The 26,952-nt window shown below is 33.9% G+C and overlaps 1 protein-coding gene across 2 annotated transcripts in view; it reads right to left on the reverse strand.

Annotated features, from left to right (window-relative positions):
- The window catches only part of SEMA3A (semaphorin 3A), a 481,474-nt gene that overhangs the window by 328,135 nt on the left and 126,387 nt on the right, over window positions 1-26,952 (reverse strand). For both annotated transcript variants that reach the window (XM_003982709.6, XM_019825395.3), the window contains exon 2: window positions 4,587-4,670. The gene's annotated coding sequence lies outside the window, so the exon portion shown is untranslated. The remainder of the gene's footprint in view (window positions 1-4,586; window positions 4,671-26,952) is intronic.

The following is a 26,952-nucleotide window of genomic DNA, read 5'->3' on the forward strand; positions in this document are numbered from 1 at the left end:
CACTGTCAAAACTCACAGAATTGAGCCTTTAAAAAAGATGAGGTTTATAATCCCTAAATTATCCATCAATAAAGTTAGTAAGGAAAAATAAATATATAGAGAATTTTTACCCAAAGAAACTACACATCGTACAGAGTTTAATAAAGACAAGAGTCCTGCGCAGTGTTTTTGCATTTCATATATATATCAACATACATGTAGCCAGCCATAAAATGTCATTCCCTAAATAGGTCTGTTCCCTGAGGTAGAACACTATATATGCTTTTCTCTTATTACCCAATCTTTCTTGCTCAATTATTTTTACGCACTGACAAGCTTTTCTTTGTGGAAGAAGAGGATGTCACCTCTTTATTTTGTCTGTACGAGTATAAATTTCAGTTGAAGACAATGCTGATAAATAATGGAAACTGTCAACAGATAATCCTAAAATGAGTAAGAAAGAATGTCCAGCAAAAAGAATATCTTGCTCCCAAGATATTATGATATAAAAGAAAGAACTCTAAAATTAGAGTTTGGAGCTTGGGTTCCTGGTGTCTGTAACTTGTATTAGGTTTATCTTGGCCTTAGTTTCCTTATGTAAACAATGAAATGTTCTCTTAAATCCCTTCTGGCTCAGAAATTCTGTGGGCCTAAAACCATTTAGCATAAATTATCAAAGATGGAGAAGGAGAAGGAGAAGGAGAAGGAGAAGGAGAAGGAGAAGGAGAAGGAGAAGGAGAAGGAGAAGGAGAAGGAGAAGAAGGAAGAGAAGGAAGCGGAGAAAGAGGGGAAGGGGAGGGAGGAAGAACAGTATGATGAAGGAATTATTAGCCAGAAAAATAAATAAATGATTCAGTCTGAATCTGAGATAAAATTTGTACAAACATACAGACAATGAAATTTTTCAAAGAGGTAAGTAACATTTCCCTGCTACCCATGGCCATGCTAATTCCACTCTCACTAGATGCAGAGGAGGCTAAGCATGTGCTGGATTTTCTCAGGAGTATAGCCAAACCTCAAAGCACTCCTTCTGACCTTCTGCACACTAACATCTGAGCCAAAGTGAGGAAGTGAGGGCTTGCTATGTATACAGATCACGATGGTTTCTTGTTATTAGAATTGAATGGGAGATCAGTTCTAGCATGATTCTTATATACCTGAACAACCTAATTTTTTCTCTTTGTTTTAAAAATAGCTAGGGAGTGGCACCTGGGTGGCTCAGTCAGTGACTCTTGCTATCAGCTTAGCTCATGATCCCAGGGTCCTGGGATTGAACCTCACATGTGGCTTTACAATGAGTGTGGAACTTGCTCAAGACTCTCTCTCTCTCTCTCTCTCTCTCTCTCTCTCTCTTTCTCTCTCTCTCTCTCTGCTCTTCTCCCCAACTTGTGCACTCTCTTTCTTTCTCTCTCTAAAAAATAAAAGAATAAATGGCTAGGGAATTCTATGATAAGGAAAATATATTCTAATGCCTTAGAGACTCTTAGTGGTTAAAACAGAATGAAACATCAGTATGTTGTAAGCTAAGAGACACTACTTAGAAATCAAAATTAAACAAGTTTAATTAATAGATGGATATATAAGTCAAAACTGTCTTTCATTTAAAAAAAATGTCTATCTCTTAAATAGTGACATTTTTTAGACAACTTAAATGTTTTAAAGGGCTTCAGCTTAATTCAATTCAGCAGCAACATGCCTATATAAAAGGGTTCTTTTCTTTCTTTCAGTCACTCACTAAATAAATATTATCTATCCCTTAAACTGCTGGGAAGGGGCAGGCACACAAAGAAAAAATATTTTTAATCCTGAAAAGCTCATAATCTAGAATATAAGAATAAGACTTAAACAATAAAGCAGAACACTTTTGAAAAATAAAATAAAAATAGTCTGAAAAGTATTCAAAGGGAAAACTATACTGTACACATCAACATATAATTAAAAACTATAAAATATTGCAAAATATATGAAAACTATAAGCAAGTAAAATTAGATATTGCTAGTCCCAATATATAAATGAGACAATTAAATAAGGCAAAGCAATTTTCTCAAGGTCACAAAGTGATTCAGCTTGGAAATCCAGAACTACATGAGTCTGGAGTATAATTTCATTCTATTGTCTGCGACACCTCCTTAAAAACATATCAAAGTTAGTCAATAGTCATAAAGAATGAATCTCAAGTAGAATAATAAATTATATATAATACTCTTGACATTTTTATCATTTTTTTACTTCCTTTTCATCCACACATTTTCAATTTTCCTTTTTAGTTAATGTGGAATTTTATCTCATTTTCCCTTGTCCAAATTAGTACATCCTTTTCTTAACTACAGTTTCCTGTAATTGCCTCCTATTTTTTTTAAATACTTGAAATCTTTGTTATGAGCTTTATATTAAATATTTCACAATACATTTGACATGCCAATAATTCTCATTAAGTGTACTTCTGTTAATTAAAGGGAGAAGGGTGCCTGAGTGGCTCAGGGGACTGAGCATCGCACTCCTAATTTACACTCAGGTCATGATCCCAGGGTCCTGAAATCGAGCCCCATGTGGCACTCCGTGCTGAGCATGGAGCCTTCTTAACGTACTCTCTCCCTCTGCATCTCTCCCCTGCTTGCACTCTCTTGAAAAAATAATAATAATAAAATTAAAATTTAATTTAAAAAGGGAGAAACTAAGGGATAGAATGACCTTGTCACTGAAATGGATATCAATTAAAAAAAAAAAAAAAGGAAGAGGTATCAAGTTTTCCAATTTGGGATAGCCTGATCACATTTTTCAACAAACTAATAGTTAACAGCCGCTGTTTACATTTGTATTACTCAAAGCCTACAATTATAAGTTCAATTCTTCAAATATTTCCCTTACCTGCAGTATCTGGAAGTAAATTTCATCAGATTTCAGTCCAATTTGCTACTTTGACTTTAATAAATACTCATTAGTTGAGTATTAGTACAATTAGTACATCATTGATTGTATTCAGTCATTTAAGACTCATCCATGTAGATTGTTCACGTGTTTATAAATTAATTTCAAAAAACTGGCTTGATCTTCAAGTATACATTAAAAGGCAATAACAACAATCACATTGATGCTGTGTCTATGTATGACTTTGGCCTTCATAAATTTGGAACAGATTTTAATTAGTATCCAAGAAATTTATCTTGTGAACTTTCCCTCCTTTATTGGTGCCCTACAAGGCAATTGTAATTGGCAGAGTAGAAGGTTCTTATTTACTGAAAAATAATGTTTGATGTTTGTGCACAGGATGCACTAATAAAAAATAGCACCCAGGAAATTAGTACTGTGGAAGGCTAAAAATTAATCTAGCCCAATAATGGATATTTATATATATGTATAGATATGTTTATATGTATGTATATATGTATATATGTGTAGAGAATTGGGAATACAAAAGTCATATGTTGGAATCTTTACTGACCTACCAGATCTAAAGATATACAATGTGTCATTTGTAAAACATTAAAAATCCATATGGACTTGATACTAACTTTATCAGCTTCAGTGTACATCTCAAATCACCAAATTTTTATCTTATGTAATTAAAGGTTTGCATATGTAAGTGATGCTTCCATATAGCAATTATAATTTCCTTAAAATTCTTAAAAATCTTACTTTTCTTGATACTAATGACAAAACAAGGAAAAAAGCATTTTTGTACATTAAGTAGAAATGATCATCTAATTAAATCCCAAGGGACCAAATAAAATTGTGGGCTCCTTAGTTTTACAGACATAAAAATAAAATTAATAAATGAATGTTATTATGCTCAAAAACCTATAAAGGAATTAATATATAGATTCTGGGTTTTTTTATTACCATTCCTATACAGTAGTCACAGATCTTAAAGTATATGTTTTAATTCCTTTATTATTACTTGTAATGGCAATTCCTGCCAGTAGCAATATATAAAATACAATGGGATGGTTAACTTCATGCTGCTAAATTTTCCTTGTACTTACAATGAAATGAAGCTTGAGGAACATTTATAGTTAGAGGGTTAAAAAAAAAAAGTAATATGTATACATTCATATTTCTAAGTGTATTTTATTTTAAGGGTAATATTTCAGTCTCACATCTTAGGTCAAAATTAAGATAGTGTAACACATTAAAAACTGACTCCTCCCTCTGTGCTTGGCATTCAAGCCTTTGAATGGATTCTAGTTGATAGTAACCATATGTGGTCCAGGAAATATAGAAGGGCTAGGCTAGCCAAAGGATCTTTCTGGATGGCAATCTGCCCACATGTCAACTATCTCTGTGCTGTGGCTCTTGTGGAACATGGCAAACGCAGTCTAATTCCTGCATTATAAAGATAAAAAAAAATAGTAGCGACCCATATCTTGACATTTTGAAGCAGTAATGTGGCTTCCCTACAAACCTTTTTAGTTTTTGAAATGTTAGAGCAATCTCATGTATTCACATCATTCCACAGAATAAAAAATTACTTAAGTAAAAACAGAAAGTACCCTTAATTTTTAAAAATTATCCTCTAAATTATATGTCAAAGAAATGTACTACTATACCTATATTTTCACTAGAACTTATTAGCATGCAATTATGTGCATATTTTAAAATTTCTTACCTCCTTCTGGAAAAATTCTTAAGTCCTGAGGTACATCTGCTCAGTCCAATTGATTATTTTAAGTACCTGGACACTTCAAGTACCCTATAAAAATAAACAAATTCATTCTTAGAATTTCAATATAATTCAAATAATTCGTAATCAATCAATAGGTGCTCCACTAAATTAAAAGTCAGTATCTTCAAAGATAGTCAGTCTTCAAACAACCTCAAAACGTTGCATAGGAAAATATAACGTAGGAAGGAAAAAGGCATGATGGGAGGCAGACATTGAATTTGACAAACATTTCACTCAGGCTCCTCCAACCAAATTATAATTTGTAAACACTAATTGGATTTGAGGTACTTTGAAATTATTCATTATTTAGGCTCTGACTCTGATAAAGAACAACTAATATATTTTGAGAATTCGTTGAAATTCTAACACGCTGTATTGATTTATCCATAATGTTATGATGTCATTAACATTGTTCACTACTGACGATGAAAGGCTTACAGTGACAACCCAGCTAAGCAGTAATTTCATGGCACTGCTAGCAAGTAACTGGATTTTACTTTAACAAAAGCTTATTTTCCCCTGAATAAAGAAAACATACATGAAAAGTAAATAGAAATATTAACTAACTGAATCTTTTAAAATCTGAAATAAAAACATGCTTTGAATGATTTTATGTTACTAAAACAAATTCTTTGTCAGTATTCATACACTATTTAACATTTGAATAAATTATGAAAATAATTTAGAAAACAAAATAAAGACAATTCATATCTGGGCCAGAGACTTAAAAATATCCCAGTGGAGAAAATATACAATTTGGTGAAAACAAGACAAAATATGTAGTAGAGATTCATTGGCGAAGTACTAATTAAAACAATTTTAATCTCATTTAAGTCAACAGAAACTACAGTAATATAGACTCTGAAGTAGAATTTCTCTCATTATGCCCAATCCTGTTTTTTTACTGTGCCTTTTTTGAGAAATATAGAATATTTCTAGATTGCTATATTTATGAGAAACATAGATTACATTATCCTATATGTATTCATACATGTTTTTATTGGATCCCTTACTACCTGATAGAATTAGAGAAAACTTCTAGAGTTGATTTAAGCAAAGAATTTATGCTAGGTATACAAGTAAATAAACAGATAATCTAATACCCCAAGTGTATATGCAAAAACTGAAACTCAAGTGTCAATACCATGTTCCACATTCCTTGGATACATGTATCACATGATAGTGAAAGTATTTCAAGACAGTGATAGAGTGGAAAACAAGATCTTTGGGGGAGAGAAGTCAAGTAACTGAGAGACTAGTGTTTTTGAAGTCTACGAGCATATTGAAATTGCCATATTGTAAGACAAGAAAGGCGTTGGAAAGAGAGACAGTAAAATCTTAACAGAAGAGAGGAAGTGATCAGAGATTGGTAAAAGACTTCTTAAAGAGGAGTAGCAGCTAGTATCTGTTAATGTCATGACATCACAGGCAGTTTTAGGGAGGAGGGAAGAGACAGTTTTGGAAGTGACACTGAAGAGCAAGAGAACATTACTTCACCTCCAATCTCAGTGATTTAAGTGGTGTGGTAGGGAAATAGCCATCTCTTGGAGGCTGGCACTAGAAGCAGGGTCATCAAAGAAGAACCAGGTTTCATTTAGAAAGAAGATAAGGGGAAATTACATAAAAGTAGTGAAGATAAAGGGGCTTGTTGGTGAGTTCCAGAGAGCATGGTGAAAGGGTATCAGGAGACAGAGAGGAATCGTGATGAAGATTAGTGACTTGAGAACCAGGAATGCCTGGCAAGTTCTGGGTTCCTTTTAGCCACGACATAAAATGAGAGAGCAGGCATGAGAAATCAAATCCTGATTTTTCCCAAGAGAGCATAGAGATGAGGCTGCGAGTGTCAAAAGGGGCAGGGGGATGATTGTGAGGTTTTGTCAGGAGTGTTCTGGGCTTCAGGGTAACTATTTGACACTTGAGGAGAGTGCTCTCTGACCCAGCTAAGGATGTGTGAATTCTTCTTGACTTCTGATGGACATCTTTAGACCAGCACAGGGACTTTGTCCCTTGACTCGCAACAGTGATGGCCTGTAGAGGAGGAACATACACCACGTGTGGGCTTCCTTTTGACTTACATAGGAGGCATCCTATGGCTAGTCTAGATGTCAACTTACTCTAAACATATTGACAATCTCTCATGCCCTTCTGGTGATGGCCTCATTTCTATCATGTGGTTGAATCTCCTGTATATGAAGACCTAAAGGCCTGCGGAGGGACGAGCAGAATACTTCAGCATTCTGATCTCCTTCTGACTTCTGCTGTTGGAAGCCTAAAGAAAGAGAAGTTTTATTCCAAATATAAGGGCTTCCATTTTTTTACATTTGAATTTTCTTTAACTTGATGTTATGAATGTTCTATTTCGTGAACAGCGTCATAGACTTTAACTGATCTAATTGTTCATAACCCACATAGATATGTAAGATTAATTCATTAAATGTTTTATTATTTACTAGGTGCCAGGCACAATTTTCGGCAGCATTAACTACTAACTGATGTGCCTGGCCTTGAGACACTTAAATTTTATACAATCCATAAATCATATAATATACAAATTCATTATATAATGTAAGGCAATGGTAGGTGCTATAAAATAAGAGGATTGAAGGTGGCTGAGTATTAATTCACTTGGGAAAGTCAGGGAAGTCCTCTCTGAGTTGATGACATTCTACCTTAAGTCTGAAGGAAGAAAGTATGTGGATATCTCAGGAAAGCATATTTGAGACCAAAGGAACAATAGACACAAAGGCTTAGGCAAGCAATACTGCACATAGATGGTTCCAGAAATAGCAATAAAGCCAGTGAGTAATAAGTAAGGAAGAAATGATAAGAGGAAGGTGGAGAAGCAAAATATAATATGGTTATAACTTTAAACAAATTTGAACTGATAAGAAAATATACTACAAACATCGATAAAATGTAGGCCATGAATATAGTTCTCTAGTTAACAATAAAACTGATCGAAACAAAATACTGCAAAAAAAAAAATGCTGTGGATAATTGAATTAAAAAAGCTTACTTACACAATGGAAGTTTTACTACTTCCTTTATCTTTAAAGAAAATTGATCAAATGGAACCATCAAGTTGGAAAAACAAATTAACACTTGGAATATTGGTTAATTCAATAATTATAACTATGATTAAAATATACTTGTTGGACAGAATGAGAATATGCACCTTCTTTGATAATGTAGAGAACATTCTGGCACAGATGAGTTTTTCCATCTATCGTTGGGAACACTATATGAGCCAAGTAGCCACCTGCAGATACAAAATGTCTGATCCAACCTGACAGTTCTTTTCTCCAATTTACACCACATAATTTTCAACAGAAAAATCTGTCAAAAGAGGTTCCATTAGTGTCAGGTAAAGATTCCTAACCGGCATACTTTTAACTTGTTCTAAAATGATAGTAACAAGTGAATCTTAAATGGGAAACTCCTATTGCAAATAAAATGTAAGTCTTTATCTTATCTATTTAATTTCTTTGATCCTGGTGTTCTCCTGGAAACTCTAAAGGAGTTGTGACTTTGACAAATGTGATGTCTGCCAGTTCCTACAGGGATATGCTAAGAACAAATGCAACATTCTACTTTCTGCTCTACTTGTTTTCATTTAACAATGATTTACTAGGAGTTAGCTGAATTGAAACTTACATTGGTCATTTTCTTTATAAATAACATTGCACATTTATTGGAAAGACTTAAATTGTCATTAATATTTCTAGAAAAGTTCATTCCAAATTTAATCTCATTCTCTTTTCTTGATCTTTCTCTGTCCTCCTCCTTTCCTCCCTTCATCTCTCCTCTTTGTCTCTCACGAGAAGATGGGTCTATGAGTTCCTTTGGGAGAAAGATTATGAATAAACGAAAAACTAATCAACTGAGGTTTAATTTCATTTACAATTCCAATTGATTTTGATTAGAATTAGTAGTTGTATTATATTTCAAATAACGTGAAGATATGTGTTGTCCTGCATATTTAAATTGTACTAAAGTATCTAAATTTAAGCAACTCCAAACATTCTTATGTTTCATTATACAATTTTTTTATTTATGCATTTAAAAACACTTGTTAACTATATCCAGTATGTCCAGGCAATGTTTTAGGTGCAAAATTAATTAGGTGTGCAACTAAAATATAACCTTTAGGGAGTCGGGACTTGCTTTTTATTTGCCCCTATATCACTAGTGCATAGAACGATGCGGTGTAGAGTATCATTTAAATATATGTAATGAATATGAAGATATATATTTGAATGGCTGTATATATTTTAGTTAATGAATGAATATATTCTCATTTCCTTTCTTTTATGTTACTGAGAATCAGACAACTAAATTATTGATTGCAGTTCAATGTGATGAATATAATGATGGTGATAAGTACTGAATGCTTAGGATTCACAGAGCTAAGAATCCAAATCAGTCTATAGGGGTGTTTCAGGCTCCAAGTCTGGAAACAGAGGATTAAAGATGTATAGTCAAGATAGCAAGTACATACATCTGGGGCTGATATCTCATTAAGCACTAGAGAAAATTGCTCAGGGATAAAATATACACTTTTCAAGGTCCTGGAAAAATATTTAATTGTAAAAAATTAAATGGCTTCTAGAATATAAAAAAAAAGATGCAAATCAGATATTAAGGGATATTTGACTAAATGCCTGTTGAATATAACCTCTCAACCTTATTATGTTAAGTTGAAATTTCTTATAATTAAGATTATTTTACCCTGCACTTATCCCTCAAGATGCATAATAATTATTGAAGAAAAAAGCCAGAAGATAATAATGAAAGGGCAAATTTATAAAATCCTTTCAAATTTTTAACATAAACAAACAAAAGTGTTTACTGTGGGACAAAGGTAGATTTAATATATTTGAAACACTATGGAGTAAGCCCTCTGAAACAAAGAAATGATACCTAGGGTATCAAAAGACCTAAAATAGGTGAGTGTCATCCAGTCTTAGACTGGTTCTGACATAGGCTGAAAATAAATATAAATTAATTAAAATATTGCATCATATATATCCTTTAAGTAATTTTTAAACCCTAAATTGTCACTATTGCTCCAAATTCATAATAGATACATAAAACTAAAAACATCATTTTAATTTTTCAAGGAAATCACAAAGTACATACAAATAGAAAATTTAGCTTAAGACCCTTAAGGACAATTGTTGTCTTAAATAAACTTTCAGTGTCTTTCTCAAACTTAAATCATCCTGGACAAATTTCTTGGGACAGTTTTCGGTAATTAAAACATCATGAAGAGAACTCCAACACTAAAATATAATTTCCAAAGGCTTGAAAAATATTAAACTGAAAATAACTTCCCCTTTAAAAATAAAAACTTTATGAACTATTCGCCTCTAGCTTAAATGTTTGAAAGTACACACTAGTTACCAATGCCATCCTATATTTCATAATATATACACATTATTTACATTTATATGAAACCTATAAAATATGTGCTATTATATATTACATACACACAACACATATGCACACACATAAAACACATACATATATACACACATACACACATCTTGGAGAATCCTTAACTGATTTGTACATACTTTGTTATGTCTTAATTAAACTTGAAGCTTAAATCACCCAAGTGATTAGTACCATCAAAAATTTTGGAATCTCTATTTCCTTCTGAATATATGTGATTGCCTATTCTCAATATATAGAACCTCTTATCCTGAATATCTATGATTTGTTAGAAGACTTTGAATCTACTATTTCTTAATTATAGTTATAAATATTATTGGTACAAGCATGTTTTGAAGCTTCCTGATGTCTGTAACATTTCTTACTCTAAAGTTATCTGGAATGTAGATTTAGCAATGCTTCTTTTGAAACACTGCAAACAAAATATCAGATTTTTTTTAACCACAGTGGCTACGTGACTCTAATGAAATCATGCACTGTGATTTATAATTGTTTTTTTTTTTGAGTATCACCTGTGATATACTGCTAAATCCTTATTTTTCCCCCTGAAATTCCTTTGTTCTCAATATCAAAAGAATCCAATTTTGAGAATAAAACTGTAGTCATTATAAGAAGAATGAAACCATACATTACAAATCTCACTTAAGCTATTTATTATCCAAGCCTATAAAAACAAAATATAGATCCATAGTTATTTGAGAATAAATCAAATTAATTCATTATTGTCCTTTTCTGTTGTCTCAAACATTTTTCAATAGGCTTTCTTCCCTTAAATTACATGTCAAGAAACTGTTTTGTTTTCTTTCCTCTTAAGTTGAATGGTCTCATATTTAGTTTTACAATTATTAGGTAAAACTGTACTTGTTGAGTAGGTAGAAAGGTCTAGAAGAGTATGCTGTGTTCATAGATGAATGGTTATGATGACTGAAGAGACATATTTTTTTTTTACAAATATAACATCCATCTTTTCTTTTTTCAGTTTATTTATTTATGTATTTATTTATTTTTAATATGAAATTTATTGTTAAATTGGTTTCCATACAACACCCAGTGCTCATCCCAACAAGTGTGCTCCTCAATACCTGTCACCCACCCCCCTCCCTCCCACCCCCATCAACCCTCAGTTTGTTCTCAGTTTTTTTTTTATTATATGAAACTTATTGTCAAATTAGTTTCCATACAACACCCAGTGCTCATTTCAAAAGATGCCCTCTTCAATATCCATCACCTACCTTCCCCTCCTTCCCACCCCCCATCAACCCTCAGTTTGTTCTCAGTTTTTAAGAGTCTCTTATGCTTTGGCTCTCTCTCCCACTCTAACCTCTTTTTTTTTTTTTTTTTCCTTCCCCTCCCCCATGGTTTTCTGTTAAGTTTCTCAGGATCCACATAAGAGTGAAAACATATGGTACCTGTCTTTCTCTGTATGACTTATTTCACTTAGCATAACACTCTCCAGTTCCATCCACATTGCTACAAAAGGCCGTGTTTCATTCTTTCTCATTGCCACGTAGTATTCCATTGTGTATATAAACCACAATTTCTTTATCCATTCATCAGTTGATGGACATTTAGGCTCTTTCCATAATTTGGCTATTGTTGAAAGTGCTGCTATAAACATTGGGCTACAAGTGCCCCTATGCATCAGTACTCCTGTATCCCTTGGGTAAATTCCTAGCAGTGCTATTGCTGGGTCATAGGGTAGATCTATTTTTAATTTATTTTAATGTTTTCCAGAGTGGCTGCACCAGTTTATATTCCCACCAACAGTGCAAGAGGGTTCCCATTTCTCCACATCCTCGCCAGCATCTATAGTCTCCTGATTTGTTCATTTTGGCCACTCTGACTGGTGTGAGGTGATATCTGAGTGTCGTTTTGATCTGTATTTCCCTGATGAGGAGCAATGTTGAGCATCTTTTCATGTGCCTGTTGGCCATCTGGATGTCTTCTTTAGAGAAGTGTCTATGCAACATCCATCTTTTCTACCCTTCAAGTGTCTGTCCCATAGCTTCTATGTTCATTCTAGACCTGGTCCATGTCATATTTTGATAGTCTAATGTCTATAAAAACCCCTCAGGTCTCACTCAGGGAATATATCTAGTTTTGTAATTAGATGAAGAGGTAAAATTCTATTTAAGACAGAGATTGATGTAAATCTATGGTTTAATTTCTTGGAAAAATTAGGGAAATAAAAATCATAGACATTTATTTATATACAATTTATATATATATAACAAATATATATATATACATATATATATTATTTATATATAAACTCTGTTACAAAGCATCTATTCTTCCCCAATGACTATCTAATATTATGTGAGTGAAGCAAATTTCTATATTATACTAATCTTAGTAATATCAACAAGTCAAGTATTTATAAGCAGCATCAGCATTATCAGCCCCATTGGAAAATAACAACACTTACCAAAAATGTCAAGCAACTGGCATGTTAGTATGCCCATTAATTAGCAAGTGTTAGTCAAGTAACTCCAGATACTATGTACTTTGAAGCTATGTCTCTTCTAAGACAAACGTATAAGATTGCATTATTGTGAAAATATTTACATGCTTGCCCTACTCTGTCCTTCCATATCTGAAAGATTATACTTCCCACTCCTTTGAGTTAAGAGTAAGCAACATAACTTGCTTTGGCAAATATAGTGTGAGTAAAAGTGACATGGTCTATTTCTGAGCAGAAGCTATAGGGGCCACAACATGGTTCTGTCATCACCTTTCTTCCTGGGGACATAACTAATTCTTAAGCCTGAGTACAAAATAATGAAACAGAACTGAAACCATCACACAAATAACTATCAGTGAGTGATACAGAAAAATCTTTATTCTTCTTGTGAAGTCATTAATTACCTCAGCATAAACTAATACTATGCTATACTAATTAATATACTATTAGTTTTGTACTATTTTGTACTATTTTTGTATTATTTTGTACTATTAGTATATGCTAATAGATATACTATTGACAGCCCATACTAATTGATATGAAATTTGGTGCTTAGAAGTAAAGAATTACAATAATAATCAATTATATATCAGCCCTGGGGCCAAGCAGTAAGTAGTAGGAACATTTTTATTGGAGATTGGAAATATGGTGGCCCATGTAATGCATTGGAGAAACATTCAGTAAAACTGGAAACTTTTATAGATTGGGAAGCAAATAATGCTCTAAATTAGCTGTGGCTTCAAGTTATGGCCAATTTGTAAACAGAATCAACAGGAAGAGAGAGAATCTAGAAATTACAGGCCTTGCAGCATTGAAAGATGAAACTGTTTCTTATCTCCAATTAGTAAAAGAGAAAAATGTGGAATGCTTTAAGTTACAAAAGCTAATTACAACTCGGCTTCTTAGCAAAGAGCAAATCAAGGGTATCTCTGCACTGATTAAGGGAGAAGCCAGTAAACACGTTCCTTTGGATGAAATGGCTCAGAGAAAACAGAATAAAAAAGGGTACAAGTCTTCTAGAAGCCAAATAATTTCAAGATACCTGAGTTTAGAGGAAAAAAAAATCATGGGTAAGGTGACTGGTGCATGGTTGTGAATAACCTAAAATAGTATAAATAAGAAGCCTACAATGTTTTGAGAAAGTTGTGCGGCCAAGGGAACTGTCAGCCTGGAATAAAAGAGAATATGAGTGTTCAAGATTTAAAGCAAACTTTAGAATTCCCAAATTTCCACTGGCAGCAAAATCAGGCTTAGAAAGCTCCTTAGCCTCTTGGGGGGGGGTGGGGATTTTCTACAATTCCCCTTTCAGATAATGTCAAGGAGGATGAATAATGTATAAGATCTGCCAGAGCAAAGAGCTAAGAACCATAGAGAATAATAGGCTAGGCAGTTGTTGGCAGGCATTAGAACAGGGGACCAATCAGGGAACATTCCCCATAACCAGGAAAGGATCATGCTCACTATCATTTCAGATTTGCTCTGATCTACTTGCTGACTGTATTTAACTTCTTCCCCTTTCTGATTAAAAGTATGTCACTGTTCTACCATAATGTATTACAAATGTGCGTGTGTGTGTGTGTATGTGTGTATGTGTGTGTGTGTGTGTGTGTGTGTGCGTGGTTGGGTGGGGCGATAAAGTAGATAAATGATTTACTTCGTTCCTAGTTCTCCAGATGAAGACCTTCATTTGGTTCTAGATTTTGAGTCTGACACTGTAATAGATGGGATTTTATATAACAGAGGGAAGTGAATATTTATGATCAAACTTTGGTAAACTGTATCATTGTTAAGATAAGTGCTATTGGGTCAGACCCTGCAGGAACATTAGACTTCCAGCACCACTGACTTTATTATATGTAGTCATGTGACTTGCTTTGGGCAGTGACATGTGACTGCAAGTAAATGTGCCACATCTGAAGAGAGGCTTCAAAATAGAGCCCTTGGTTCTTTCCTTGCTCTTTTCCTTCTTCACCGAGATTCGCAAATTTCAGATAGGTCGGCTTCTTCATTTAAGAATGATGGAGCACAGCCTGAACTGTCCCGTGATGGACATACAACATATGAAATGTATAAACTTGAGTATTATAAAGACACTGAGATGTTGAGGTCACCCGTTACCATGGCACAACTTAGTGTAGCCTCAATGATTGAACAATACAATAGAAAGTGCACAGAAGCAAAAGGTGCAGAGAAAACAGCATGTCAGAGACGATAGTCACTTCGGCTCAGATGAGCAATGCTTGCTTTAGAAAGGACTCATCTTATGCCATCTTAGTATAGCAGGAATTCCAGGGAAATGGCATGCAAGATGTAATGAGAATGCCATTTTTCTGACTAAATTCTGGTTTTCTCTGAATATAAAAAGGAGAAAGGAATAGTGCCACACTAATGGAAAGTAGTTTGTTTTTTTTTTAATCTCATAATAAATCTTTCAAAGCACTGTAGAATTGTGAGGAATAAATAAATACCTGAACAAATTATTATCCAGAGAAGTTCTCTGTTGTGAATAATTTTCTACTAACTGTTCTGGCTGGGAAGGATTGTCTCAGCACGCCATCCATTTCCAAATGGTAATTAACCTTACCAAAATCATTCCGCAAAAGATTCTACAGCATCGTATGAAGTTGAGATTTAAAGATATATAATGTCATTGGTAAATGTGTCAGCGCACTGCACAGGTAAAATATGCAAATGTAAACCTTTAGGCTGGAGAGAACATGAACTACTCTCCTTCAGAGAACAGCTGTTAACTTTTGAAGACCTTGGTTTCATTGATGGCATTACTGCTAGAGATGCAAGCACTGGGGAGGAAAGACTCTAAGATATGGAAAGGTATACTTTCTATTCTTCTTGGATGACTGGCACAAAAAAATAGATACAATTATCTAAAAAAAAACTTGTTTTTTAAAGTATCAGCTATAGTTATGAAGTCACAAAATCATAGGATATAAACAAAAAAATAGAAATTATCTAAATTGTTTCTGTTAAAACCAGTCTTGTAGTAGTTCATTGCCTTCCTCAACAATTAGTAAGCGATTTTTAGCAAACAAAGTTTCTCTCCATTTTATCTTTAATGTGATGCAATAATACAAAATGCAACCCCAATACGCTGATAAAAGCAATCAACTACATATTCCTGTCGTAAATAACTAAATGTAGCAAATGTTTCAGGTTTATGGTTAAGAATTTTTCAAAAATGTTACACAAAAACTTACTGTTTTAAATTATATTCAAATAGCTTCTTCTGATACCTATACCTTGATGTGAGATATTTTGATGCTATTATTTTTCATTATAAATTTGACCAATAATCTATTTAATTTAAATACATGCATTAAAATTAATATATGCATTGGCTAAAATTGTAGAGATTACTTCCTTTTAGTTATTTTCGTATTACTAATTACTTTTTTTTCTCTTCATTTTTGTAAGCATGGGTCCTTTTCCTCTAACTTCAATACCTTTTGGCTTTTCTTGTTTATGTTAAAAAGCACTCCCTGTTTTGAAACTAACCATCCATTTTACCATGTTCTCATGTTTTTCTTTCATTTCCATTTGAGAGATATTATCTGAGATAAAATTGTTTTAGTTACAAAGACCACTGCCTTAGGTTATATGTACCATTTTTAACTTTCAGTGTCATCGTAACCAAATTAAAACCAAATAAGTGCTGATATGAAGGACTATTTGGAGGCAAATCAGTTAATATTTTCAAATAATAATAATTTAAAATTCTTATGCTGAGAAAATGACCTTTCACAACACATGGAACGCAGATGCACAAACTAAAAATCCACTGTTACTAACATAACCGAAACTCCTTTGCTTTGGCATCATAGAGAATACACCGCCACTGTATCCTATCAGTCATTACAGAGAAAAGAGGTGTTCTAAGTCTGTATATTAAAAGTACACTACTTGGAAACATAGAGAAACAGAGAGAGAGCATGAGTTACCATTTCAGAGCTCCTGTGAGTCTTCTTTCCTATGACTTGCTGATAATTTTGTATGAAGCAGATTTTTAATCTTCCCCAACCACATTCTTGTACTTTCTTTGAAAACTATAATCCAATAGCAGAATTCCACCCCCTCCCCAAACTGCTAGTGGTCAAATAAAATAAGAGACAAGGAGAGCGGCGGGGTGCCCACCATCAAGCTGATTAAACTCTGCAGGATCTCTGCAGTTTGTCAAAACCCTTTTTGCTGCCTCACATTTTCTAAAAATGGAAAAGGTGAAGCTTTCACAAGTAGCAGGCTCCAAATAAACCAGTACACCCAGCACACAAAGCTCATGATACCAGCAAAAAAAAAAAAAAAAATGCACACATTAGGAAGTTCTACTATTAGCTCATAGCCATCATACTAATAGGACACTTCTCCATATTAATGTAAGATTCAGCTTTTGGACTCTACAAAACTCTTTCCATCCCTCGGGCTACATTTGTCCCAAAGAAGCATTAGTTGCATGTAGCCTTGAGGGACTTTTATATAAAACTTGTGGAAATGATGTATAGATTCTTTCCTTGGAAGGAAAAAAGACAAAACAAAACTGGGTCACTGATGGTGACTGTGAAAACAGTAAATCGAAGAACGCACTTTGACTTCTTCCGTTTCATTTAATTTCCTAAGTTTTACCCTGATTTTGCAGAGATTAAGTGTGCTGTGTATAGAGAATTAGATACGGGCTATTTGATAGTTACCCATGATATTATGGGCTCAGTGACATCTCTTCCTAGGTAGGTGTTAAAGGTAATAGGCTATTTTTTTTTTTTTGGCATAGAACTTTGTCATAGTGTAACTCTTTTAGTTTTAATTTGTATTTTAACACAATTGTTCTTTCTCTAAATATCACTATTTTTTCAGCTCAAAAATAGGAATAACGAATATAATCATTGCTTTGTAGGCATTATTCTTCATGTTTCCTGGTATATGCTCTTCCTATTCTAAAATTCACAGTACATTTCACACTCACTATACTTGACTACTCCTTGTCTCAACATATTTCATCAGTTATTATGGTTGCTGAGTTGCCAATAAATTATTTAACTGAAATAACTGTTCTCTGGTGGACAGCATTTCTTAGGACAAACTCCATGAAAATTCAACTACTTCAGCAAGTCCTGGAACTGCAAAGTTCTATTAAAAATGCCCCCTTTCTAAATAAGCTTTGAAATAAATATCATTTGAAAAGATACATTTGTTTCTGAAAAACCAATTGGTCTAGAGATAGGGGCTATGTTTTTATTTTTAAAAGAAACAAAATATGAATTATCAGATAAGCAAAATGAATTGTTCATCAAATGACTTTTTAGGTCAGATCTGAGCCTCCTTTGCCTCATCCATTAAAATGAGTGATACAAAATTCTTAGGCATTTAATATGAATAAATATGGTTTTTAAATATTGGTAGCATTTAAAAAATAGAAATATGGCTTTTTCATATTTAGTCCCAAGCTTTCTTTAGCTTTTAAATGTTAATACCAAATTGGCAAGCATGAATAAATTGTTAATAAAAATTATATGTTACCAGAATTTTGGAACATAGTTTAAGTAAGGAAATCATTAAAAGCTCTATCTTTATCACTTATTGTGTGAATCAATTATTTCTTTTTGTGTCCAGTAACATGTACAGATTAGAACAAATGGGTCAGTTGGCATAAAATGACATTCATGTACCTCTACATTGCTCAATAACATTTGTTTATATAGCTACCTTTATCACACCTGGATGCGAGGTACATGGTAGGATACAATACCACGATACCCAGGTATCAACTTAAGCAACTTGCCTGAGATCTAACTACTCAGAAATCCTCCCTATTATACATAGGTATGGTCTTGAGAATGTTTTGCTTACCTATATTCATGTAAAAGATTATTATGAATGTTACACGCTCACAAGATAATACAAACACATAAGGCTGCACAAAACATTAATTCTTATTTTGGGGCATCTGGGTGGCTCAGTTGGTTAGGCACCCAACTCTTGAGGTCATGATCTCAAGTTCATGAGATCTGAGCCCCGCATACAGCTCTGCACTGAAGGCGTGAAGCCAGCTTGGGATTCTCTCTTTCTCACTCTCTTTCTCTCTGCCCCCGCTCATGCTTTCTCTTGTCTCTCAAAATAAATAAATAAATAAATAAATAAATAAATAAATAAATAAACAAACAACAGATTAACTCTCATTTCAAGGGATTTCAAGTCTCCTTATCTACCACATAGATGCTGATTAATATAGCAATTTATCACACATCAGCCACCAAATCCCAGAAGTCAAGATAGCAATAACTACTATTACTGGGCATTTATTATAATTCAAAACCTGTTTAAAACACTCTATACCATTAAGCTTTTTTTTTTTTTTTTTTAATTCTGACAACATTTCAGGGAGTTAGGTATTTTTAATTCACTTTATAGGTAAGAAAGTTGAGAGAGAGAAAAGTCAATGAACATGGATAATCAGTGACAGAATTGGTGTTAGAAGATTATTCATCCTGATACTAAGACTTAGTTCTCAGGCTCTGTGACCTCTTAGCATCAATATTTTGACGGGGGACATTTAGGGGGAGAAGGGAAACTGGAAGGGTAGATAAGCCACAGAGTGCTTAGCTTACTCACATCAAACCCTGATGAAGTGCTCAATCATTTTTGTAAAAAATACAAACATAATTGGCTTTTCTGAGGTGCAGTAATTAGAAGGGCAACTAGCTGGAAGGGAGCAGCAGGTGAAGAAGCAGATGATGTCAAAGACACTGACACTGACATAACCACTTTCTTAATTTCAGGAAAAGATTCCTAAGATCCTGAAGGTTCTTAACCAGGTTAAACAGTATGCCAAGAATATGGTATAAAATTCAGGTGGTCAATGAACTTGGGTTAGAAATAAAATTTATTTTCACTAAATTTCAAGTGACATGTAGAAAATCCTTCATAAATGAAGTAAAAAATACAGTCATTATAGAAATACCTGTAACTGTATCACCAAAAGAAATCAGATATTTTCACATCACATTATGATTCTTTCAGAAATCTCAGAATGCCATTTATAACTGACCATTTCTTTCAAGTTATGATATTACTAGATCTTCCACTGGATCCCCTTATCTAATGCTTTAATTTTAAAAGGCTTACATTACTAAATCACAAATGTGTTCTTTTTAGGGTTCTTATAACTTTAATATAACTGTTTTCCTTGAAATCCTATATTTTTAATTTCTGCATTTAAAAACATCATCCTAAGAAGCAGTTCATAGACTCCACCAGATTATCAAATACATGAAAATACTAAAACTCCCTAGTAGGTCAACCCACACCCAGAGCGGAGCTGGCAGTAAGGGACCCACCTCCCTGTTGCCACATTTGACATCATGCCCAATTCTGTTCTCTTTGTTGTTTCCCAGGCCCACACTATTACTATGATTATGGAATATTTATGTTGACCACATACCAAGGCCACATGATAATGGGTATTTTACCTTTAATCCTGATGATACTTAACAGGAGCTATACATATACATCTTCTTGCTCTCCTAAGAACATGATTTCTTGTCTTTGGGTATTATAACATATTACTACTTGTATCTCCTATCTATAGATTTTGGCCTTATTCTGCCTCTACACAGTAAAAATGACAGGCTCCTTCTAGTACGTTAAAAAAGTTGCTAAGTTTTAGTAGGGATTTGTACTAAGTCCAATTTCTAAAAGTATATTAATGAAAGAAATGGTTTCTCATTGCTAGCAAAATTGTAAATTTCATTCATATTGCTAGCATCAACTACTTATATTACTAAATGCATGTGGTTGGTCATATAGCATTATGTATAAAAAGTAAAAAGGGAATACATCTCCATTTGCAAACATGAACAGTATTGGAATCTTTATTCATTAATTTTCTTCATGAAGTCTATTTTAGAAGCATGTTAGTCATTATTATTATTACATTTTATTTATTTGTATTATATTTACTTATATATAATAGATTTAATGTATATTAAATTTATATTTATACTTAGTGTATATTTAATTTTCTATATCTTATGATGTTTTGGCATCTCTTGGGGACCTTACTGTCCTGGGGAAAGGCTGACCTTCCTAGGGTAGCTAATTCTTACGGGTAATATAGAATTTATCAGGAGTATTTTTTCAAGTTTATTTATTTATTGAGAGAGAGAGAGAGAGAGAGAGAGAGAGAGAGGGAAGCAGAGAGAGAAAGGGAGAGAGAGAATCCCAATCAGGCCCTGCAATATCAGTGTGGAGCCCCACGCAGGGCTCCAACTCATGAAATCGTGAGATTATGACCTGAGCCAAAACCATGAGTTGGATGCTTAACTGACTGATCCAACCAGGCATCCCTGGAACATAATCTTTAAGCGCAGAACTATAGATCCCAAACTGCACCACAACTTACCTTCCTATCTAAGTCACGGATAAAACCATTATTTCTCCTATCCTAAATGAACCCAGGGCCAGGCACCAGATAACTAGGGTCTACTCCTGTAGCACAAAGCCTACTGGAATTGTATAAACTAGCTAATCCTAAATTGCATCTCTGCCTTATGCTGCCTTTCCTGAAGAAACCCCATTAAAGGCTCTGTGCTAAGATTCTCCCCTTGGACTTGCTTCTCTTCCTGACCAAAACATGGTTTCTCACATGGCACTGCATGGTGTATCATGCCTCTCATTCTATGGGAGCTGTAACATTAACTGTTTTTCTTTAATGGCATTGAGTGTTCCTTTTGTCACTCAGTTACCTGTATAAATTATGACCTTGGCACAGAGCAGTTATAGTTAAAAGTAAAAAAGATAAATTATGTACAATTATTTAATTATATTATACAGGATGAAATATTGTAATGTAGTAAGAAGGTAGAGATTTGAAATCACATGGAGTTTTCCAATTTACTTGCTGTGTTACGCCAGTGCAGGTTATGTACCCTCCCTGTGTCTCTGTTTTTTCTTCTACAAATTGATTAGAATTATGATTGCCATTCAGGATTTATTATAAAGACTAAGTGATAAGACATATGAAAAGGTCTGTATCAGAGGTATACTAAATACATAGTGGCCGTTAATACTGGTGAATTACCTAACATTAGCCAAATATGTAATTAGCTGAATTCAATTCTTCATTATTGACTCTAGGAACTAGGGTTCTTATTTGATAATAACAATTTGATTACAATTACATTTTCCTAAATTTCAGTTTACCTAGATAAAACCAAGATGTTTGGATGCAATCTATGGAAGAGAACAGATAGTTTATAAGTCCGGTTCTAATTTGGTAATTCCAGTGTTATCTCACAATCTTTACTTTTATATTATGGTTATATTAGGGTTACATATTTAATTTAACATGTATTTATTTATAAATAAAAGTACCTTTTCTTGTATGGTTTTCCTAAGTTTTTTTTCTCCTAAGTTACATCTACATGTTTTCTGACACACTATGGGAGATAACTCTCGGTAAAATTAAAATGTTAGGGTCCTACTTTATAAAAGTAGTAAAGCACCATCTTCCTCCACTGTACAATCCAGCAATAAGATAAAACAATAACTTTTAAGACGCATTATCTGGGATCTGACAGTCTGAGTTCCAATCATTGCTCTGTAATTAATTAGTTGTGTGACTTTGGTTTAATCACATGTAAAATGTGAATAGTAATAGCACCTCCTTCATAGTGATATTATGACACTAAGCGAGCCAATACTTGTGACACAAATAATTCTCAAAAGTAAACCCTCAGTAAAAGATTGTTGTTCTCACATCACTATCATCATCATCATCATCATATTTTAACTGTATTCAAGGAAAATATGCATACTTTAAGAAAGATATAAAATAAAGTCTTTGAGGATTTAAAGACATGGGAAATCATATCAGTCACCTTTAAACTCATTATGGGCTTCCTGAAGAAGGCTGCATTTGAGAAGAGAGGCTCCACCACCCATAGGCAAGAGGCTCCGCAGTTATGAGCATAGTCACACTGCCTAGATTGGAAATTTGATCCTACCACCTTACTTGCTGGGCAACCTTCGGCAAATGACTACAACTCTAGCCTGTTCCCTAACTTGTAAATGAAGGAAATAATAATACACTGCTTGCCAGCTTGTAGTACAGATTAAACAAATCTTTACATGAATGTCATCCACTGCTGAATGTAATTTAATGCATAACAAGTGCTTAACAAGTAACTACAAGGAGAAGATTCTTTTTTAAATGATCTCCGAAGATTAGCTACCAATACACTGGCTTTAAACTAATTGTGCATTTTCTCTATACTGTAATGTGTATGCCAATCAAAGATATCAAATACTCAAGAGAGTTTCATTCCCTCCTCTGAAGATATAATTCACTGTGGTATGGTTGCTAAAGTTTACTAATATTCATTTTAGCAAGGCTTTGAAGCTACATGTTCTTTTGGCATTAATCATTACATAATCAAGCATGCCAAGTATCACAGACCACCTTCAGCTAAAGCAGAATATAAGTGCTTTTCACCTCTTAAAAAGAAAACATTTCTCTGATGAGAAGAAACCATGTCATTTCCTGAGTGGAAGTTCACAAGGGGTATGTGTAGCATGCAATGAGTAAAAAAGAGTAAATTTGGAGAGAAAAGTGGAAAGAGCTCCACAGAAAGAGTATAAATGAAAAATATTTCCATGCTTCTACATAAACATGACTGCTTCTTACAATGAACTATAGTTCTTTAAAAAATGGAGAGCTTATTCTCTGATTATATTCTGTCATAAATCATATGGACAGATGTGTGCCTTAGTCACGCATCATGGTTGATTACCATCATTCAGGGTTTATGCAACACAGACTAAGGATTTTACTTTTTAATTTAACATTTAATTTCTTTGATATTATAACAAACAAAAAGTAATATCCTATGAATTTTTCTTTGTTATAGCACATCTGCACAATAAAAATATTTATGTCAAATATTTTTATTTTAAATATGACTTTAAAATCATGCATGTCTGTTTATTCTCTTCAAGAGAGTAGTGCATTTTAGCTTTTAAGTGTAATTTAAAATAAATTTTTTAAAAAGTTTTTAATTATGTATTACCTTTCCTAACTATTTTGAAAAATGGTATATCAAGAGAATGTCAAAGTGTGTAAACAAATAAAAATGATTTGGAGAACTAGTATTCACCAGCATAAAAGTGGAACCCATTTACATTCCTGGCACCATGAGTCAAGGATTTCTTTAATTACAGGGTGTATGAAAGACTTTTCAAATATTGTTGAGCCACAGCAGCCTGACTTAGGTGGGTGGGATAAATCCATGGAGGGGTTTCTTACAAAATCAAATTCCATTGGACGATAGGAATCTACTGGGGTTTCCAATCAAACCTTGTTCATTAGTGCTAGTCAGAGCTAGTACACGGAGCAGATTAACATGGGATTACTCAATAGTTCTTAGACAGAGTTCAGATTTGACATTGGTCATGGATATAAAGTTAATGCTGAATTGGCTTCGGAATTCAAACCCTTATAGTTATTTGCCAGGTCCAATGAATGAACAAAAACAAGATTGTTATAGAGCAAAAAGAAAAGAACATATGGTTGAAACAAAACAAATGTTGTTTTGGCTGATAGATGAATAGCAAAATGATGATCATTTATACACTGACAATCATATTTTACCAAATTAGAATTCCAGATAACAAAAATAGGTAACTTTTAAAAATATCTAACAGGAAATTTCAAAACTTATCTTGAATTTCTTTTTTTCAAAAAGAATGAAATCTATCATAAAGTGTGTGGTCTTAAAACCATTCTCTATTCTTATGAAAAATGAAGTACATATCAAAATATGTCTAGTATTATAGACTACAATTATCAGTGAAGATGGTAAGAAGATTCACAATATCATATCCCTGCCTACATTATAACAACCAATGGCAAAGGTAATGTCAAAAGTAATGTACTTTCAACATTCAATATGCACTTATTGTTTGATATAATGTATAAGGCGTGTACTCGATATTGTAGCGATGACTAAAATTAAGCAGATATAACCAATCCCTTCCCTCAAAGACCTTATATTTGAGCAGAAAGAAAAAAGACATTCACTGCATATTAAAAAGTATGAACAGGAATGGCATGGCTAATATGATAAATGCTTTCTATGTAATAATTTATACTTATCTTTATTTTTTATAATGGGCCTATAGACCATAACTAAGAAGAATATGTGTGTATATACACATATATAAACATGTGTGTGTGTGTGTGTGTGTATATATCTATACATATATATGGTGTATATATAACAGGAAATATATGTATATATATAGATATAGATATATATATATACCTCACATATATATATAACAGTTGTAGACTTTGGAGTTGAGGTCATGGACAAGCAAAGTGCTTGCCCTTATGAAACTTCTATTCTAGGGAGAGGTGACAGACAATAAGTAAATGAAGAAGTAAATTATAATATGATATTAAAAACACAAGCTATCTAAGTGGGGCAAAGGAGAGAAAGAGTAATGAGAGGTGTTATTGGAAATTAGAAGGCAATGGAGAGCCATGGTCTCCTTTGCAGAGATTTGAATTAAGGGAGGAAGCCAGCCAGAGGACATCTGTGAGGAAAGTCTGAGGCAGCAGAGACTCAAAGTATACAAGTGGAAGTATTTTAGGAACAGTAAGGGGGCACGTGTGACTCTGGTGGCCTGAGCAAGGGGTGTGGTGAGAGATGAAATCGGAGGGAGGAGGGAAACTTAGCTTAAAGAGCCTTGTGAGCTTCGAAGGGCTTGACAGGCATGGGCAGCCTTGTAACTGGAAAGTTTTGAATGGAAGAGTGATATGGTCCAGAGTATTCTAAAAGAACATTCTGCAACCTGGCAGAGCAGGGCCTGTTGAAGGGGCCTGTGTTAGCATGGAGGTTATTCAAACAGCTTGTACAGTTGTTCAGAGGAAAAACATGGGTTGCCTCTGCAGGACCTTTCATAGCAGTAATGGCTAAATGAAGGTTGGCAGCCCAATTCTAAATTGGTCATTTCTATAATTAAAGGAAAAATCTTATAAACTAAATGTGTTTCATGAACCACAAACATATATTCTTGAATTATTTGCTTTTGACTTATTTCAGCATGGGATTTATAAGTAAAGCCCGTGGGCAAATCCTAGTCACTCTATAGCTAGTGAAAAAACATAGAGTAATTCATTTTATTCTGTAAAAATTTCTCTGTGAAAATGGGATATATGAATGGTATGTGTCTATTAAATGTTTTCACGTATCCTTACTTGATTCTTTGTCATTTCATTTTGGAAAAATGTCTGTGACCTAAACTTTTAATCTTTGTTTTAAAAAAGGTTTTAGAGGCTGTTATAGGCACAGTATTATAGACCCATTTTAAAAGTGATAGCCAGTCTAATGTGCAAAATCTGCTTATGACTTGATCTCTACCCTCAACAGATATGCATTATTTCCAAGAAGGTAAATATTTTACATACGAAAGAATGCCACAGGATTTTTCAAAATAAAATTCATAACATAAACTTAATTTAAGACCATTAGGTGTGTTCGCAGTTAGGAAACAAGTGATCAGTTTTGGCTGGAATAATTACGCAAGACAGCACTTAATTGTAGTAGTCCTTATGTGAAGAGGGAGAAAAGGAAAGAGAAAAGTAATGAGGGAGAAAGAAAAAAAGCAAAGGAAGTGAGGAAATACTATGATAGAGAAATATAGGATAAAATAGGCAGAGAGGGAAAGATTAGGAACTAAGGTCCCTGGTTGGGGGAAAACACATATTTTGGAACAATGCTGGGAGCCTCTGACCATAGCAAAGCCCATCGGGGTAAGGTTCCTCTTTAATTAATTATTTATTGATTCATTTAATTTTTAAAAAAATGTTTATTTACTTTTGAGAGAGGGAGGGAGGGAGGGGCAGAGAGAGAGAAGGAGACAGATTCTGAAGCAAGCTCCAGGCTCTGAGCTGTCAGCACAGAGCCCAATGTGGAGCTCGAACTCACCAACCAAGAGATCATCACCTGAGCTGAAGTTGGATACTTAACCAACTGAGCCACCCAGGCACCCCTAGGTTCCTCTAGAGAATGTAACAGAAACCACCTACTCCTCTTCAGGTTCCCCTCGGGAATTTGACAAAAGACCATACTAAAAATAAGAAGTAGACCATAAAATGTATGACCCACAAGGAACGGTATGGTCATAGATCACCCGTCACAGAATGGAAATGAGCCAATGAAAAAGGAATGACTATGCACTTAGAGTTACCTAGCCAGCAAGGATAGAATCTAAGAAGCAACAAGGGAGAAGGAAGGGGCGGAGGTGGGGGAGTGAACAAAACCTTATAAAACAGGGACCCTTGCCTATAGTTGCAAGCATTCACTTTCAAATGCCCCCTCTCTG

This window comes from Felis catus, chromosome A2 (genome assembly GCF_018350175.1).
Source record: "Felis catus isolate Fca126 chromosome A2, F.catus_Fca126_mat1.0, whole genome shotgun sequence".
Lineage (NCBI taxonomy): Eukaryota > Metazoa > Chordata > Mammalia > Carnivora > Felidae > Felis > Felis catus.